We start from the raw sequence: 18,718 nt of genomic DNA on the forward strand, positions 1-18,718 counted from the left end.
CATGTACATATTTAAAAATCTACGCCTTGTGGCCGCCTCAAAGGTCAGCCTTAAAATTATTTAAAAATCTTACGGCCTCTAAGGTCAGCCTTAAAATGATTTAAAACTATCCACTCCTCCAGTACCTCCCCACAAAATTTCAAAACTGTTCGCTAAAAAGGTGCGCACGTTAACTCTCGAACGCAGTAACCGATTTGGTCCATATTTTGGACATCGTAATATTTCTATAAAAGTTAGATCAGGTTGGAATATGAATTATCTATATCGGTACACTACTTCGGGTAACTCTCACACAAAATTTCAGTTCAGTGCAGTTTAAAACCTCCTCTCGAATCGTTTTAATTTTTTGCAACATATTGTCCTATTACTAAGGTACAAATGTGTTCACGACAAGCAAGAGAAACCGTATTGGTCCACACTTTTGGATCTTGTAATATTTTATCCAAACTTAGTTTAGGTTCGAAGTGGGTCATATCGGTAGACTCCCTGGGTACCTCCCTCACAAAATTTCTACATTTTTGTTTAAGTGTAGTTTGAGATCTATTTGAGGATCCTTTGTAACTTTCCATACTTCCTAAGAAAATGGCCGAGGCAGACTAATATTTTCTTACTTGTTGCCACTAAGTTTCGTTGTATTCGTTTCTTTGGATGGATGTGTGGCAGTACAGATTGAAGTGATTTTTGTTGGATGTGTTACAAACTCAATAAAGCATAGTACACGCGGTCCAACAGTCTAGCTGAATAATTACTTTCCTAATCACTAAATTATACCTTAAATGTTGTATTTCAATTCAATTTCATTTTTAGCTAACAAAAAGATTTTATTTGCCAGAAATTTGCCGTAAAAGTACGTTGACTGTCAGTTTTGTTGGACCGTGTGTACTATGCTTAACAGTCTCCTCTAAAATATCGATTTCTCAAACAAATCGTTTGCTCCCCTTTTATCGAAACACGTGCTTAGCTTGAAATGTATTTCCCCCCATTTACCATTCGCGTTTATTTAAATTTAAGACAACAACAATATAACAAACCAAACAGCTGTTCGAATTCTTACACATGTTGTTGTTAAGAGATGACATTGGGGTCCCAATGATTGGGGAGACTTAATAAAAAAAAATCTATTCACTAAAGAGAAAATGTTTTATTTTTATTTTTGTTTCCACTATTCGCCGCTCTTTGCATCTCTTCATAATTAGAACAGTAGTAGAATATTCATAAACATGAATCAGCTGTTTGGCTCCCAAACATAGGTGTGCACGGGCATCCACTGGTGGCTGCTGTAAAATACTCTTACTTTTATTAATTCAACAAAACTCAGACGTTTAAGTATTTTTTGTAATTGTAATTTAATAAATAATTTCATCCACGATTGTAGATTAAAATTGTGTTTTCGCAATTAAAAAACAATTTAGAAAAACCATGAAAAACGACAAATGTTAAATTCTCTTAAATTCTGTTTGGCTCACCATTGCTCCCAAACTTTGGGGCACAATGTGCGCTGTTCTCTTCAGAATAAAGAGAGTAGTATTAAGGTACTCATTCATTAGTTTTTGTGTTAACATTTGACATTTCAGTCAAATCAAAACGTTTGTAAAGATAAGACGGCCATAAACTAAGTTTTGGATAAAAACAATTGCTGCGGGCAATTAAATAAACAATTCTTGGAATTGTAAATAGTGCAGTGCAGTTTAGTGAAATAGAAAAATTTAATGAAATTTGCTTATGTTCACTTATTTAATTTAAGGGCCGTGAATCGTCATTCAACTTGGTGGCCGTCTCTGTGTGTTTATGTTGTCGGTGGTGTTGTTGTTATTGGTCAGTTGATACTGTGAATCACTTGAAAATTTCAATAAAACTAAAAGATATAAACAAATTATTCGACGAAACCAAAAAGTATTAAATAGTAAATACATTGCACGAATGTACGTAGGTGAGTGTCTGTGTGTTTGACGTTTTTGTATTTCAAAGGTTTGTGCAAAAACCATGGCACAATTACCAAGGTAGTGGCATCGTAAAATTTTGAATATGTAATGTCAAAACTTTCTTTATGTTGTTGGGGAAATTACAACAAAAATAATTTTTTTTATAAAGGGATTTGACATTTCATATTCGATCAGCTGGTGTGATACCACTACCTGGTAGTTCTGCCATGGCAAAAACAATAGAAAAAATATGCAATTAAAAATGAAATCAAATTCAGTGATAAAAAATATATAATGTAAAATAGACCAAAAGATAATAGCGACACGAAGGCTAGTGTTGACAAAGCCTAATGTAATACACATGGGCTGAAAAGTTACGAACCTAGTGAAGTTAACTTAAGTTTAGTATAAACTATCCGATTTTTTTTTATTTTTTTCAGATGTAGGTATTTTTATGCTTATGACGATAATGTATAATATTCATGGGGACGGATTCCGTTACTTGGTTGTTTGACTCGAAAGTCCAAGTACAAAACCCGGATTAGACCCGGTTCTGCTGAACCTATTAATACAAAATGGGGCTTAAATCTAGTTTAGTAGAAACTCTCCGATTTTTTCGAAATTTTTTTCCATAGGTAGATATTTTTACGCTTGGGGGACGGACCCGGTTACCCGGTTATTCGACCCGAAAGTCCGGGTACCCGGTACCCGATAGACCCGGTTCTACTTAACCGATTCTTACAAAATGGGTATCGTTGGAAAGCTTATGAAAATATCTATCCGACAAGTGGTCATGGGGTTATCTCCAGGGGTTCAGAAGTTATAACCAAAATACCTCTTTTTGGACCCGGGTTTTTCCATAAAACCCTCAAAAAGTCGAAAAAGGGCCCATTATGGGTGCTCAATTAATTCACGTAATTTTATAGCTCATACTTCAACCTTTCCAAAATGGTGCCATTTGTTATAATACCTTCACTGGGTCCAGAGATATTGACCTTAGAATGAGAGAAAAATTTAGAAGAAAATGTTGTTCCCATTCCCTAGATTTGAACCTGTCCATAGGAGAAAGTCTTAAATCCCCGGCCGAAGGCCGGCTACTTAGAGAAAATTTATACTTTAAAAGAAAATGTTGTTCCCATTCCCTAGATTTGAACCTGTCCATAGGAGAAAGTCTTAAATCCCCGGCCGAAGGCCGGCTACTTAGAGAAAATTTATAATTTAAAAGAAAATGTTGTTCCCATTCCCTAGATTTGAACCTGTCCACAGGAGAAAGTCTTAAATCCGCGGCCGAAGGCCGGCTACTTAGAGAAAATTTATAATTTAAAAGAAAATGTTGTTCCCATTCCCTAGATTTGAACCTGTCCATAGGAGAAAGTCTTAAATCCCCGGCCGAAGGCCGGCTACTTAAAAAAAAAATTACTTAAAAAAAAGTGATGAATTTAGAAAAACTCTGGACCCAGTGAAGGTATTATAACAAATGGCACCATTTTGGAAAGGTTGAAGTATGAGCTATAAAATTACGTGAATTAATTGAGCACCCATAATGGGCCCTTTTTCGACTTTTTGAGGGTTTTATGGAAAAACCCGGGTCCAAAAAGAGGTATTTTGGTTATAACTTCTGAACGGGTACCGGGTACCCGGACTTTCGGGTCGAATAACCGGGTAACCGGGTCCGTCCCCCAAGAAAATTTTATATTCCCGTAATCAGCGTAAAAATATCTAACTCTGGAAAAAATTTCAAAAAAATCGGAGAGTTTTTACTAAACTAGATTTGTTCCCAAAATGGATATCGTTTGAAAGTTAATGGAAATACCTATCCCGCAAGTGGTCAAACAATGGGCCATTTTCAGCGGTTCCGATGATGTAGGGTAAAGCCCAATGTTTGGGCCCGGTTTTTTTTTGTAAAATAAATAAAAATAGAAGGGTCCATTATGGGCAATCGTTTAATGTATTCCAAAATGGTGCTATACTTTGGAATGTCTTCTGTGAATACAGAGAAATGGGCCTTAGAATCTTCACAACCCCATTTTTTGGACTCATTTTTATAATTAATATCTGCCAAAGGGGCCTACCACTTAGGAAGGTGTATAAATATTAAGACATTTCGGAGCTCATAGGGTAAGTGCACAAATAGTCGGCACTTTAAGAATTTCAATCATTCACCATTCCGAGTAAGTTTGTCCGATTGCTGTGAACAAAAGCGTATTTGCATCCAAATTTTGTCTACTTTTCGATGAAATAAACAAATTTTGAATTATTTCTTATAAAAGTGGAGGAAAATGCGAATTTAGTAAAATAGTGCTTTTTTTGCTAGTAGTCGGCACCATTTCCCAATTGTCGGTATGACGTATTCCAGTAGTCGGAAAATCGTATTTTACACAAAAAAAATATTTCAAGAATTTTTACATATTTTCGTTCGTGATGTAGTTTTTTCATACTGTACAGCAGGGTCGCCCATGTCTATACTGAGGGCGCCCACTGAGTTGTTTTGCATTTCCTATTCTCTCTCATTCACATTGTACGTGTACAAAAACGGAGGATAAACATAATTTGATTGTTGTTTATTCACCTATACACAAAGACTTGCTTTAGTTTGATGGAATTCTCTTGGGCGACGCTGCTGTACAGGTAACTCACATAAGATACATGTGCAGTTTCTTATTTCCAGCCGGTGGCTTTTTCAAAAATATGTAAGATTTTCATGAGATGCAAAATAAAATCACTTTCCTATTTTACCCCATATTCTACTATTTGCTCCCATATTTCCTCTCTTGTTTGGTAAATGCTCTCAACTTTGTTCTCGTTCCCTTTTGAATGGTCCCGTCGTCTCACCATCGTATTTACAATGTATCAACAAACCACAACACAACCCCCACCATCCTCTCACCATCACATTGAGACTATATCAACAAACCACACCACAACAACATACCTAAACTACCACTGTATGTCGCAACAATTTTGTTGTTTTTTAACTGACAAACCAAACAACTACAGTGCGTTTGGTGTCGAAAAAACAAAGTGTTTGGCTGTATAATTCGCAACTACAAATTTTTAATTTCTTTAATTTAAAGGCAACATCTAATATCTCAATCTAGTGCTGATAGACGCATCATGTATGTACATATGGTTCGTATTGTTCTGCTATGTTCACAAGACGATACCAAATGCAGTAAAAATCCATTATTAGAAACGGTAAATTACAATAATACAAAATAAAAGCATTAATAAAAAACAGCAAAATTTGTATCTGGTTTGGTTGGGGGTGTGTGGTGGTTGTTGTTAGTCAATAGTAACAAAAACAACAACTCCGCCAAACTGTTTTTTTTCAATGTCTCAGAAAAACAGTATTTTTTTTTATTTATAAAAGGCGTTCATGAAATGCAGAAATTTGAACCTTGGCAAGACTTTATGAACACTATTCCTGAAATGCAGTAATTACTTTTTTTTCTGTGTAGCAAAAAATTTTATAAGTTGATCGTTCCTTTTGCTTTTAACAAAAAACGCAATTATACACAAATAATTCTTATTTTAATCTATGTTGCTTTTAAAAATTAAATAATTTTTATTTTTGGTGGTTTTATTTTGGCTTTTGGTCAACTGAAAACAAAGATGTACGTGTTTATTTCTTTTTTATTTATCCGATATTTCGGCTGTCATCTTCCCGTTCTCTCGTTCCCGTACTTTCTGATAGTAAAACTCGTAAAAGAGAGAACTGTAAAAAAAATTGTTCTCACACAAAAGTTTTTTGAAATAGTTCGGGAACGGATATGGAAAATACGTAAAAAAACTGGAATAAATGCCAAAGTCCGTGTATCAGCCAATTAGACGCCGTCAGCCATGTTACTATTTCTTTACTCGCCCAAATTTGTTGTGTAAAAAGTTTTTTAACGATAACGTCATTCAGCGCCATTTTTGTTTAAAGAGAAGTGAACATTTTACAAATTTAAAAACTTTTTAGTTCTGGAACAAAGCGAAAGTTAGGTGACAATTGCTGTGTTCCAGACAGAGTACGTAAAAATACTTTAAATGAAATTTCCAATCGTTTCGTTTCGTATTTTCCATAGGAACAATATAAAACGAAACATAACCCTCGTTGGCCGAGCTCGCTGTTTAGTTTCGTTTTGTTTACATTCGTGAGTACGAACAAAACGAAAAGCGAAAAGTACTCAACTCCACAACAACAGATAGAAAACTAAATAGTACTTAACACATGTGAATAAATCAAAAACGTTTGGTGGTTGATAAAATTCACTGTGGTATGCTGATGCCCTGCAAACATTTTTTCAAATTTTTAATCGCTTAAAGATAATCTGCGATTCGCGGGGAAGATCAATTCAATCGCGGAAGAGCGCGCCTAATGATAACCTGCGAATCGCCGACATAAAGTAACTGTGTCCGGGAAGCGATTCGCGAGGAAGAATCGCAGATTAATCATCTGGAAGATCTTCAGAAGATCAACATGTAAAGAAAAATGAAAAAAGAATAGAACAATTGTTTTTTGTTTCTTTTATTTGTTGTTTACTTTTCTGCTTTTGTTTTCTTTTCTGCTTTGTTATGGTTTTTATACCCTCCACCATAGTATGGAGGGTATATTAAGTTTGTTTTTCCGTTTGTAACGCATTGAAATACTCATTTGCGACCCTATAAAGTATATATATTCTTGATCAGGGTAAAATTCTAAGTCGATCTGAGCACGTCCGTCCGTCCGTCCGTCCGTCTGTGGTAATCACTCTAGCATCCACAAAAATGGAGATAGGACGCTGAAATTTTGGGAAAATGCGTCTTTTGTTTGCAGGCAGGTCAAGTTCGATGATGGGCTATATCGGTCCACGTTTTGGTATAGCCCCCATATAACGGTACCCCCCGATTTACGGTATTTTGACGTTTTTAGCTACATTTTCAGACCGATTTGGCTATAATTTGACATTTAGGGTTCTTAAGTGTCAATAAACATATATAACAAAACTTGTGGACATAGGTCCACGGTTTGGTATAGCCCCTATATAACGGTACCCTCCGATTTGCGGTATTTTGACGTTTTTAGCTACATTTTTAGACCGATTTAGCTATAATTTGACATTTAGGGTTCTTAAGTATCAATAAACTTATATAACAAAAGTTGTGGACATAGGTCCACGTTTTGGTATAGCCCCCATATAACGGTACCCCCCGATTTACGGTATTTTAACGTTTTTAGCTACATTATCAGACCGATGAAGCTATAATTTGACATTTAGGGTTCTTAAATGTTAATAAACTTATATATTAGAAGTTGTGGACATAGGTCCACGTTTTGGTATAGCCCCCATATAACGGTACCCCCGATTTGCGGTATTTTGACGTTTTTAGCTAAATTTTCAGACCGACGTAGCTATAATTTGACATTTAGGGTTCTTAAATGTCAATAAACTTATATAACAAAAGTTGTGGACATAGGTCTACGTTTTGGTATAGCCCCCATATAACGGTACCCCCCCATTTACGGTATTTTGACGGTTTTAGCTACATTTTCAGACCGATTTAGCTATAATTTGACATTTAGGGTTCTTAAGTGTCAATAAACTTATATAACAAAATTTGTGGACATAGGTCCACGTTTTGGTATAGTCCCCATATAACGGTAGCCCCCGATTTACGGTATTTTGACGTTTTAAGCTACATTTTCAGACCGATGCAGCTATAATTTGACATTTAGGGTTCTTAAGTGCTACTAAACTTATATAACAAAAGTTGTGGACCTAGGTCCACGTTTTGGTATAGCCCTCATATAACGGTACCTCCGATTTACGGCATTTTGACGTTTTTATATACATTTTCAGACCGATTTTGCTATCAATTGACATTTAGGGTTCTTAAATGTCAATAAACTTATATAACTAGTGGGCATAGGTCCATGTTTTGGAATAGCCCCCATATAACGTTACCGCCCGATTTCAGGTATTTTAAGAATTTTACCAACAAGTTTTAACCGAATTATCTGTAATTTGAACATTTGACATTTGAAATTCTTAGTGGTCACCACACCTCTCCACCAAAAATTGTCAAGAAAGCCCCCATATAACGGTACCTCCCGATTTTCAGTAATTTGATGATTTTAGCTACAATATTAAAAAGAACTAGCAGTAATTTGACATTTGAAGTTCTTAGTGGTCACAACACCTCTCCATCAAAAATTGTCAACATAGGTCCATGTTCGGATAGAGCTCCCATGTAACGGTACCCTACAGTTTTCAGTAATTTGGCAATTTTAGCTACAATTTTTAACAGAACTAACTGTAATTTGACATTTGAAGGTTGTAGTGGTCACCACACATCTGCATCAACAATTTTCAACATAGCGCCAATATATCGATACTTCCCGATTTTCGGTACTTTGAGGATTTTACTTAAAATGTTTAACCGAACGTAGGTCCATGTTTTTGTATAGCCCCAAAACAAAACTTTCTGTAATTTGAAATTTAAAAGTCAACAAAAATTCTGCAACAAAAATTTTTCATTTAAGTTCATATTTTCGTATAGCCCAGATACCTCCGAACTAGCTGTTAATGACATTTGAAGTTCCCACGTTATGTACCGATTTTTGATATTTTGAGGATTCTAGCTAAATTTTTTAACCGAATTAGGAGTTATTTGACATTAAAGGCTCCCATCAAAAACTGTCAACATAGGCCCATGTTTTATTATAACCCCTATATTACAGTACCTCCCAATTTCTAGCCCACCAAAAATTGTCAACAGTTAGATATAGGCACCATAAAAAAGGGCCTCCCGAATGGAGCATTTTATGTACATTTTCTGACATTTTAACGTACTCACTTAAAGTTGGGGACAGGAATGAATATTTTATGGTGGAGGGTATGAAAAGTTCGGCCCGGCCGAACTTAACGCTTTTTTACTTGTTAATTATTGCTTTATGTTGTGGTTATTTGTTATAGGAACTGTACTCAGTACTGTTTCCTCAGTCACTATATTGTATTTTGGTTAAACTTGGCAAAACCTGGACATGTGTGGTTTGTCAATACTCATAATATCATACGTGCCATTTATATCAAAGTTCTGTAGAAAGTGTATATGAGAATTATATGCAGCAAAATCAAAAATGTTAGTAACAATCATCTGTTGCTCTTCCAGAAGAGTCTTCTGTGATTCCCAACGGCGATCATTTGAAAAATCTAAGAAAAAAATGTAAACAATCACCCAATGATCGCCGTGGGGAATCACAGAAGATTAATCTAAGCGAACAATCTTCCAAAAATTGAAAAAATGTTGGCAGGGTGCTAACTTCCCAGCTAACATTTTTTTCCGAATTCTTTGCGAATTCGGTCAGAATCTCTGCACAAGTTGCCGATTCTGATGCCGAATTCTTTCCGAATTCGGTACAAAAGTTGTATGGACGTGTCCACCGAAATCGGAAAGAATTTTCTAAGAAAATTCTAACAAGATATTAGAGTTTCGCAACGAATTCGGTCCGAATTCGGAAAAAAATTCTGGAAAATTCGGTGGAAAATTTAGATTTTTTGAAGAAAATCGGTCCGAATTCGGAAAGAAATTCTGGAAAAATTCGAAGAAAAGATTAGATTTTCTGGAAAAAATCTGATGAAATTCTTGGCCGCTGACGTTTTTGATATTGACACACAACACAGAACAAATCCCCAAACTCAGAAACAATTCTCTTTTAATTCCCTATTTATGGATGATTCTAATTTCAAACTTCCTAATGATTTTCCCTCTTGTTATCATTTTGTGATTAATAGTAGAAGAATGTGCACGAGTATGTTAAAGCTATCAACACTAGCTTGAATTATTATATGTTGCATTTATATTAAAACAATTCAAAAACTGTATATGCGAATTTTATAAAAAATCACTTTGTTTTTCGACAACAATCGAACAAAAAGATCCGTTAGAAAATCGGTTAGACATCGGAACGAATTCGGAACGAGGTTCTTAAGGTTCTTCAGAAAATGTGCAGAGATTCTTAAAAAAAAGTTTTAGAAAATCGGTACAATTTCTAGAAAAACATTAGAGAAATCGACAAATATCTAAAATATATTCAGAAAATTTCGGAAAAAAATCGGAAATCAGAGCCCTCGGAAAAAATTGTTAGCTGGGTTATAGGGTTGTTAAGCAATCACATGTGTGTGTGTGTGTCTGAGTGTGTCATTGACCATAACGCACGGCAAACGTTTCCCAAAAATAAGTCTGTCTGGTTACTTTCCCAGCAAGAATTGTCCAGCAAGAACTTTCTCAGAGAGTAAGGGGTTTTTATTCTCTTTTGCTAGAAAATTGTAAAAAGTAAACAGACACCTTCCCAGCAAAAACCAGCAAGCAATCAGCTGACTTGCCAAAACAGAAGAATTTGTCCGCCAACAAAGGAAGAAAACACGTTGTATTTTATTAAAAATAAAAAAGAAAATGAAACAAAAAAGTATTTTTCCACTTTACAAATTTGTTCTCCATAAAACAATACAATTAGACTATGCTATTTCCACAATAAAATTGTTTTTAATGTTCACAAACATAAATCAACAAAAAACTAAAAACAGCTGATTGATTGTTTTCAGGAAGAAGAAGAGCTTGCAAGTGCTTGCTAGAAGAAATTTGTCCAGCAAGAATTTGCAAGCTCTCAGTGAAAGAACTGTCAAAATGTCTCTCTCGAATCGCTCTCTTTTGCTGGTTTTTTGTGTTAACAGACGACTTCCAGCAACAATTGGTACAAATTGTAACAAATTTTAGGGTTACCAGACACAGCTAATTTTATTGTTAGTTAACTGACAAACCAAACAACTACAGTGCGTTTGGTGTCGAAAAAACAAAATGTTTGGCTGCATAGTTCACAACTACAAATTTTTAATTTCTTTAATATAAAGGCAACATAGTGCTGATAGACGCATCATGTATGTACATATGGTTCGTATTGTTCTGCTATGTTCACAAGACGATAGCAACTGCAGTAAAAATCCATTATTAGAAACGGTAAATTACAATAATACAAAATAAAAGCACTAATTAATAAAAAAAACAGCAAAAGTTGCATATGGTTTGGTTGGTGGTGTGTGGTGGTTGTTAGTCAATAGTAACAAAAGCAACAACTCTGCCAAACTTTTCTCCCTCAACCATGTCTCCCAATATCTCAATGAGGTACGTACATCAGTATTTTAAAAATTGGGGTATCAAAATAAAGACGTCAAAATGTGAAGCCATTTGCATAGGAAATGCTTCTGGAAAATGCAAACGTTTTGTGGTACCAGAAAGTAAAACTTTAAAGCTAGTTTTAAACGGCACTGTAATTCCATTCCAATGACAAAGTAACATATTTAGGTGTTGAGTTTAATAAACTTTTAAAGTTTAATGCTCACGCCAGAAAGGCGCGTAATAAGGCTCAAGATGTCTTTGTTTCTTTTCTAAAAGTTGTTAGTAACAAATATTTACCAGTTAATACAAAAATTTTATTGTACATAACTTGCATAAGACCCATTATCCTTTATGCGTTCCCAATTTCGTTTATTGTTTCGCCGACGGTAATGAAGGAACTTGAAAGACAAATTTTAAGGTATTGTATTGGGAAGAACTTTATATCTACCAATAAAAGGTATTTCAATAATTTTATTTATTCCAAAATTTACCCAGAAACTTTTCAAAACTTCTGACTGTTACTTTTTACTTGTTTCACTTAGAAATTGTTAATTGGGTCCGCAATTTTTCAGCCCATATGTAACGCATTAGTATTAGCGAAGTCCCATGTAATTATAGGGCTAGCAATAAAGTGTGCTTGGTATATGGAGCATGAAAAAAAAACATTTGAAAAGTAGAAAAATTACAATAAATTTGCGTTATCAATAATTTGTGGCATTGTTTTACAATTTACAGTTATGGTGAAATACCTACTGAACAAATTTATTTTACACACAACAAACACATCATTTTCTTTGCAGAAACAAAACAACAATTAGAAAATATTTCACAAACGACAAAAACCATAAATACCTATCTGCTGCTGCTGGGATAGACTGAAAACAATTTCGCCTTAGTAAAATTGCTTATGTAAGTAAATTGTTTCCAATAATTGTTTATTTATTAGAAAAAAAGGAATTATTATTAAATATTTGGTAATTGACCACACACATTCATAACTCAATATCCGCTGTATAAACAATCTTTTTTCTGCCGGTTCACAGTAACTCTAGATTTTTGCAATGTCATTCAAAACATTTGTCAATTTTTTTACGAAATAAAAAACTCAGTATTTTCGATATATCCACAGACTGGCCCTTATAAAAACTCAAATCGCAAATTTTGTTGTTTGTAGTTGTTGTTATTTTACGTAGCACGTCATATTCCCATTATAAATAAACAATATTATTTTCTTCATCTGTTTTGTTTTTAAAAATCTGTTCGCGTCATTCTCATTTGTATATCTTTTCTAAAGAGATACAAATAAAGAGTCTTTAGTTCTGTTGTACTCATTGCGCGAGGTTTCGTTCTGTCGTCGTTCTCTTACACATGGCGTAAATTAAAGTTTGTCAGTGTTACCATAGCAGACAGAAGAAAAAAACAAAAACGCTGATTTGCACAAGGTACTGAAAATACAGTGGTTCCATATTATATGAAGAAGCATAGACTAATGAATTTATAGACGACGGATTACTCAATTTTTCCGTGGTCAAGTCACTCAAGTTCGAAGAGGAAAAGGGGAAAATTACAATATTTTCTTCGAAATTTTTATCTGAGAATATAGGTAGTTCCCACCAAAAACTAATCCTATGCAGTCTTTTTGCCAGAACAAAATATTTATTAACAATTCGAACATACTCGGTGAGAGCATTCCGTCGTCTATAAATTCATTAGTCTATGGACAAGTTATTGGAATCAATCTGTTGGTGCTTTCATTTGGTATCGTAATGTGAAAACTTTCAGCGTACATTTTTGGCGTTTGTGGGTGAATTGTCATAAGCTTTGTTCCTTTACTTTTTTAATGGTAAACTTGGTAAGAGAGAAAACTGTCAAAATTGCTCTCTCATGACCAGTTTTACCAGAAAAGTAAAGGAACGGAAAATGGTAGATCTGGTAGTAATGTCAAAAAGAAACAAAAAAAAGAATGCAACGTTATATTTTCTATTTCACTGTTTTATACCCTATACCATATAACGGTATCAGCCGATTTCAGTTATTTTGACGTTTTTAATCACAATTTCTAACAGAATAAGCTATAATTTGACATTTAGGGTTCCCAGTGATCAACAAACTTATATTCCAAAAATGATGGGTATAGGTCCATGTTTTGGTACAGCCCACATAGGTATAACGGTACCTCCCGATTTTCGGTATTTTGAGCATTTTAGCTCAAATTTTTAACTAGCTGTTATTTGACATTTGAGGTTCTCAGTGGTCACGAAACTTCTCCACCAAAACTAGTCAACATAGGCCAGAGACGCGCTGTCTTTGCAAAGAAGTATAGTGAGGGCGCCCACTGAGTTGTTTTTGCATTTGCTTCTCTCTCTCACGTACAGTGTACGTGTAAATAAACAAACGATAAATATCATGTGGTTGTTGTTATTTTCACCAATGCATACACATATGCTGTAGTATTGATGGAAATATTATGGGCTACGCTGACATAGGCCCATGTTTTGATATAGCCCACATATAACGGAACCTCCCTATTTTCGGTATTTTAAGGATTTTAGCAACAATTTTTAACCGAACTAGGTGTAATTTGACATTTGCGGGTCTTAGCGGCCTCGAAACGTCTCCATTTCTCGATTTCTTTCAGACGGGATCAGATTTCAAAAAAAATTCCCGGGAATACGGGTATTTGTATTTTTCATATGTAAGTCTTATATAATTTGTCTTATAGTTGTTTAATGTTGACAATATAGTGGAATAGCATAATTCTGAACTTTTTGGAGCCATTACCCTGTTGTTCTAGTCCATATTTTTATTAATGGCATTCTTGAAGAATATTAATTTGCTAAGATATAAACTCTGTGATCGGTTCGAATCGTTGTTTTCTCCGAAATTATTGTATGTAATATGCAATTGTGAAGTTTTGGTCAACCTTGTAATAATCCTTTTTTAACGGATTTATTCTATAATCGACACGCCCTTCGAACCCTAAGAAGAACGTCCCATATCATTGACCTGAAAAATAGAGTCGCATAGCAATCTTTGATATGAAGGAAGCCTTTGCGAGGATGGTCCTGTGAAACAGCATTTTATATAAACTCCGCAATTAGTCAGGAAGAATTGGTTGGCTTGAACAGCTGCCATATATGATGTTTTGGTACTTTCAAGATTTTGGCGCATTGTCGTTAATATTGTTTCAAAGAGACAACTAATGATACAACTGTATTTATATCCATTATGTTTGCTCTCTGTCATGTCTATGTCCCACGAACTCGATTTCTCATAGTCCCGGCAATTCCCGGGAATGAGAAATTTTTATTCCCGATTTCCCGGGAATGAAAAAAGTTGGGAATTCCCAAACTCTATATAGCCCCCATATAACGGTACTTCCCGATTTTTGGTATTTTGAGGATTTAAGTTAACATTTTTAACCGATCTAGCTGTAACACTGTCCGACAGCCAAAATTACACTCGAACCGGACTATACACGTTTGAAAATATAGGCAAAATGGAGTTAAATGGCATTTTTAATTTTTCGTTTTCTCATCGTTTTGACCTTTTAGAGGTCAAACAAATTTCAAAGGTCAATATTTTTCAAAAAAATATTTTAAATACTTGTACTCGTTGTACGATGCTGGTATTGGTGTCATATTAAAGAGGAGAGTATAGGCTTTATATAATAATTATAAATTATTTCATTCCAGGATAAAAAGGACATCAAAAATATCCCTGAAAAATTAATTAAAAGTGAGCATTTTTGCAGGCGCATATCTTCTAAACCGCGAAGAATTTTAATTTGTTCATGGAGGCAAAGTTGTAGCTCTTGTCATAAAGAATATAAATTCTGGACACATCAAATCCTCCAAACCTCATCTTCTATAACCTTTTCTAGAGGTTTGACCTTGGCGATTTTGATTTTGAAAATGAGGTTTGGTGGATTTCATTTGCCCAGAATTGATGTTCTTTATGACTAGATCTACAACTTTGCCTCCATGAACAAATTAAAATTTTTCGCGGTTTAGAAGATATGCGCCTGCAAAAATTCTCACTTTTTACTTAATTTTTCAAGGATATTTTTGATGTCCTTTTTATCCTGGAATGCAATAATTTTAATTATTATATAAAGTCTTTACTCTCCTCTTTAATATGACACCAATACCAGCATCGAACGACGATTACAAGTATTTAAAATATTTTTTTGAAAAATTTTGACCTTTGAAATGTGTTTGACCTGTAATTCAACGTTTGAGATTCTCAATTATAAAACTTGTCCACCAAAAATTTTAAAGAAAGGTGAACACTTTGATATGGCCCCGTAGGTGGTACTTTTCACCTGGCTGAACACATTTTTATTACAGTGTTTTATTTAACTTGCTTTGGCTCATTTAGTTCAAATCGGGTAACTCATTTTTAACACAGTTGCAGTTGACCAATCGAACTGAAACTTGACACATTTTTCAGATTTAGATGACAATACATGAATATGGAATCAAAACCAATATTATGCTTGGTTTACATTTACGAAATCCACTCGATTTCAACTGTCAAATCCATAGGTTAAACGCCAAATGAAATCCAGATAGATTTCATTTGACTGTTGAAATCGAGTGGATTTCGTAAATGTAAACTTAGCATTAGTTCATTTTATAGTGTTTTAACGGTGTTCTATTTAAATTGCATTTCAAATCTGGTAACTCAATTTTGACACAGTTGCAGTTGACCATTCGGATTTGGATGACAATACATGAATATGAAATTACAACAATGATTGGTCCATTTTACAGTGCTTTAACGGTCGGACTAAACTTTGCACACTGTTCAGATTTGGATGACAATAAATGAATATGAAATTAATACAAAGATTGGTCCATTTCACAGTGTTTTAACGTGTTTTATTTATATTGCATTTCAAATCTGGTAACTCAATTTTGATACCTTTGCAGTTGACCAATCGGACTTTGCACATTTTTCGATTTGGATGACAATACATGAATATGAAATCAAAACCAATATTGGTCCATTTTTACAGTGTTTTTACGGTGTTTTATTTAAATAGAATTTCAAATCTGCTAACTCAATTTTGACACAGTTGCTGTTGACCAATCGGATTTGGATGACAATACATGAATATGAAATTACAATAAAGATTGGTCCATTTTACAGTGCTTTAACGGTCGGACTAAAACTTTGCACACTTTTCAGATTTGGATGACAATACATGAATATGGGCCCAATTTTTCCTATAGCCCCTATATAGCGGTACCACCCGATTTCAGGTATTTTGAGGATTTTATCTTCATTTTTGCCCGAATTAGCTGTCATTTGGGATTTCCAATGACACAGACATTTCCTAACCAAAAATTTTGAACATAGGTCCAGGTTTTGGTATAGCCTCCTTATTGCGGTACCACCCGATTTCAAGTATTATGATGATTTTATCTTCATTTTGAGGCCGAATTGGCTGTAACTTGGAATTTGGAGTACCCAATGGTACAGAAACTTCTCCACCAAAAATTGTTGACATAGGTCAAGGTTTTGGTATAGCCCCCATATAGTGGTACCACCCGATTTAAAGTCTTTTAAGGATTTTATCTCAATTTTTAGCCAGGATGGGCTGTAACTTGGCATTTGGAGTCCCCAATGGTACAGAAACTTCCCCACCAAAAATTATGGACATAAGACCAGGTTTTGGTATAGCCTTTATATAACGGTACTACACGATTTCAGGCATTTTAAAGTTTTTATCTAAATTTTCGGCCTAAATTGACTATAATTTTGTCCTCAGTGGTCAAAAAAATCTATTTACTAAAAAGTTAAAAATAAAATATAATTTAAAAAAATGAAGTTTCAGTGTTTTATTTAGGAAATAATTTGTCGCTTAGCCTCAATAAATATATTCTTTCTCATGATGGAATCTTTCAAATAAAACGCTTGCATTTAAATTATAAATGGTGACAAAATTAAACGGCAAGCGTTTTATTTGAGAGATTCCATCATTTTGGCATTTGAGTTATCCATGTTAAAAAAATTTTTCCACCTAAACGTGTGAAAGGAAACTAATTACTCAAGTTTAATTTAAACTATTTTATGGTGGAGGGTATAAAAAGGTCGGTCCGGCCTAACTTAACGGCTTTTTACTTGTTACTTTTTTTTTTGTTATTTTTTTAATCATTGCCAAATAATCGTCAAATAAATGTCGAAAAATCAGTTCTACCATAGACTAATGAAAACATAGACGTCGGTTCTCTCTCACCGACTTGTTCGAATTGAGTGTGGTAACTAAGAAACTCAATATAAAATGCCAAAAAATACAACTTAACAAATATTTTGTTCTTACAAAAGGCTACATGGGGATAGTTTTTGATGAGAACTATATCCTCAGATAAAAATATCCAAGAAAATATTGCCATTTTCCGCAAAATCGTCTTCGAACTTTTTTGAGTTTTTCGGGTTGGAGTGACTTGACCGCGGAAAAATTGAGTGATCCGTCGTCTGTATATTTATTAGTCTATGGTTCTACCATTTTTTACCCAAACAAATTTGTCTGATCATAGACTAATGAATTTATAGACGACGAAATGCTCACACCGAATATGTTCGAATTGAGTGTGGTAACTAAGAAACTCAATATATACGATATCTATATATATAAAATAGAAAAATGTTTGTATGTTTGTTTGTTTGTTTGTTTGAAATTTATAGACTCAAAAACCGCTGAACCGATCTTGCTGAAATTTTCAGGGTATATTACTACATCGCCTGAAAGTAACATAGGCTATAAAAAGTTTCGAAAATCCGCTCCGATCCGGAGATATAGCATCAGAATCGGAGGTACCTCTAAAAAATTTAAACTTTGTATGCAAATATCTATAGAACGGTTACAGATACAGACTCCAAATTTGAAATGTGTGATGGACTTTAGCCTAAAAATAAATGTACCAAAATATAGCGAAATCGGTCCAGATTTGGATATAGCTCTCATATATATTTTCGTCCGATTTCAAGTATTTGATGTACCAAACACGCTATATATGTCCGATTTCCATGAAATTTGGAATGCGTGACGGAACGTGGCTTATAACAAAATGTTCCAAACTATATCGAAATCGGTTCAGATTTGGATATAGATCCCATATATATTTTCGTCCGATTTCAAGTATTTGATATACCAAACACTCTACATATGTCCGATTTCAATGAAATTTGGAATGTGTGACTAAATTTGTTGCAGAAATGAGTATGCCAAATTATGTTGAAATCGGTTTGGATTTGGATATAGCTCCTATATATATTTTCGTCCGATTTCATGTATTTGATGCACCCAACCCACTAGGTATGTCCAATTTCAATGAAATTTGGTATGTGTGACTAAATTTGTTGTAGAAATGAGTATGCCGAATTATATTGAAATCGGTTCAGATTTGGATATAGCTCCTATATATATTTTCGGCCGATTTCATGTATTTGATGCACCCAACCCACTATGTATGTCCAATTTCAATGCAATTAGGAATGTGTGACTAAATTTGTGGTAGAAATGAGTATGCCGAATTATATTGAAATCGATTCAGATTTGGATATAGCTCCTATATATATTTTCGGCCGATTTCATGTATTTGATGCACCCAACCCACTATGTATGTCCAATTTCAATGAAATTTGGAATG

At 34.3% G+C, this 18,718-nt stretch overlaps 1 protein-coding gene across 4 annotated transcripts in view; it reads left to right on the forward strand.

Moving 5' to 3' along the window:
* Positions 1–1,547: 1,547 nt before the first annotated feature.
* Positions 1,548–18,718, forward strand: part of Abca3 (ATP binding cassette subfamily A member 3) — a 121,382-nt gene continuing 104,211 nt past the window's right edge. For 3 of the 4 annotated variants that reach the window (XM_073974588.1, XM_073974590.1, XM_073974591.1), the window contains exons 1-2: positions 1,548–1,669; positions 1,745–1,930. The gene's annotated coding sequence lies outside the window, so the exon portion shown is untranslated. Of the gene's footprint in view, positions 1,670–1,744; positions 1,931–11,860; positions 11,970–18,718 lie in introns of all 4 variants that reach the window. The other variant, XM_073974592.1, reaches the window with a different exon arrangement.

The sequence above is a fragment of the Musca autumnalis genome, unplaced genomic scaffold, assembly GCF_047663935.1.
Source record: "Musca autumnalis isolate F117 unplaced genomic scaffold, ASM4766393v1 scaffold_3, whole genome shotgun sequence".
Lineage (NCBI taxonomy): Eukaryota > Metazoa > Arthropoda > Insecta > Diptera > Muscidae > Musca > Musca autumnalis.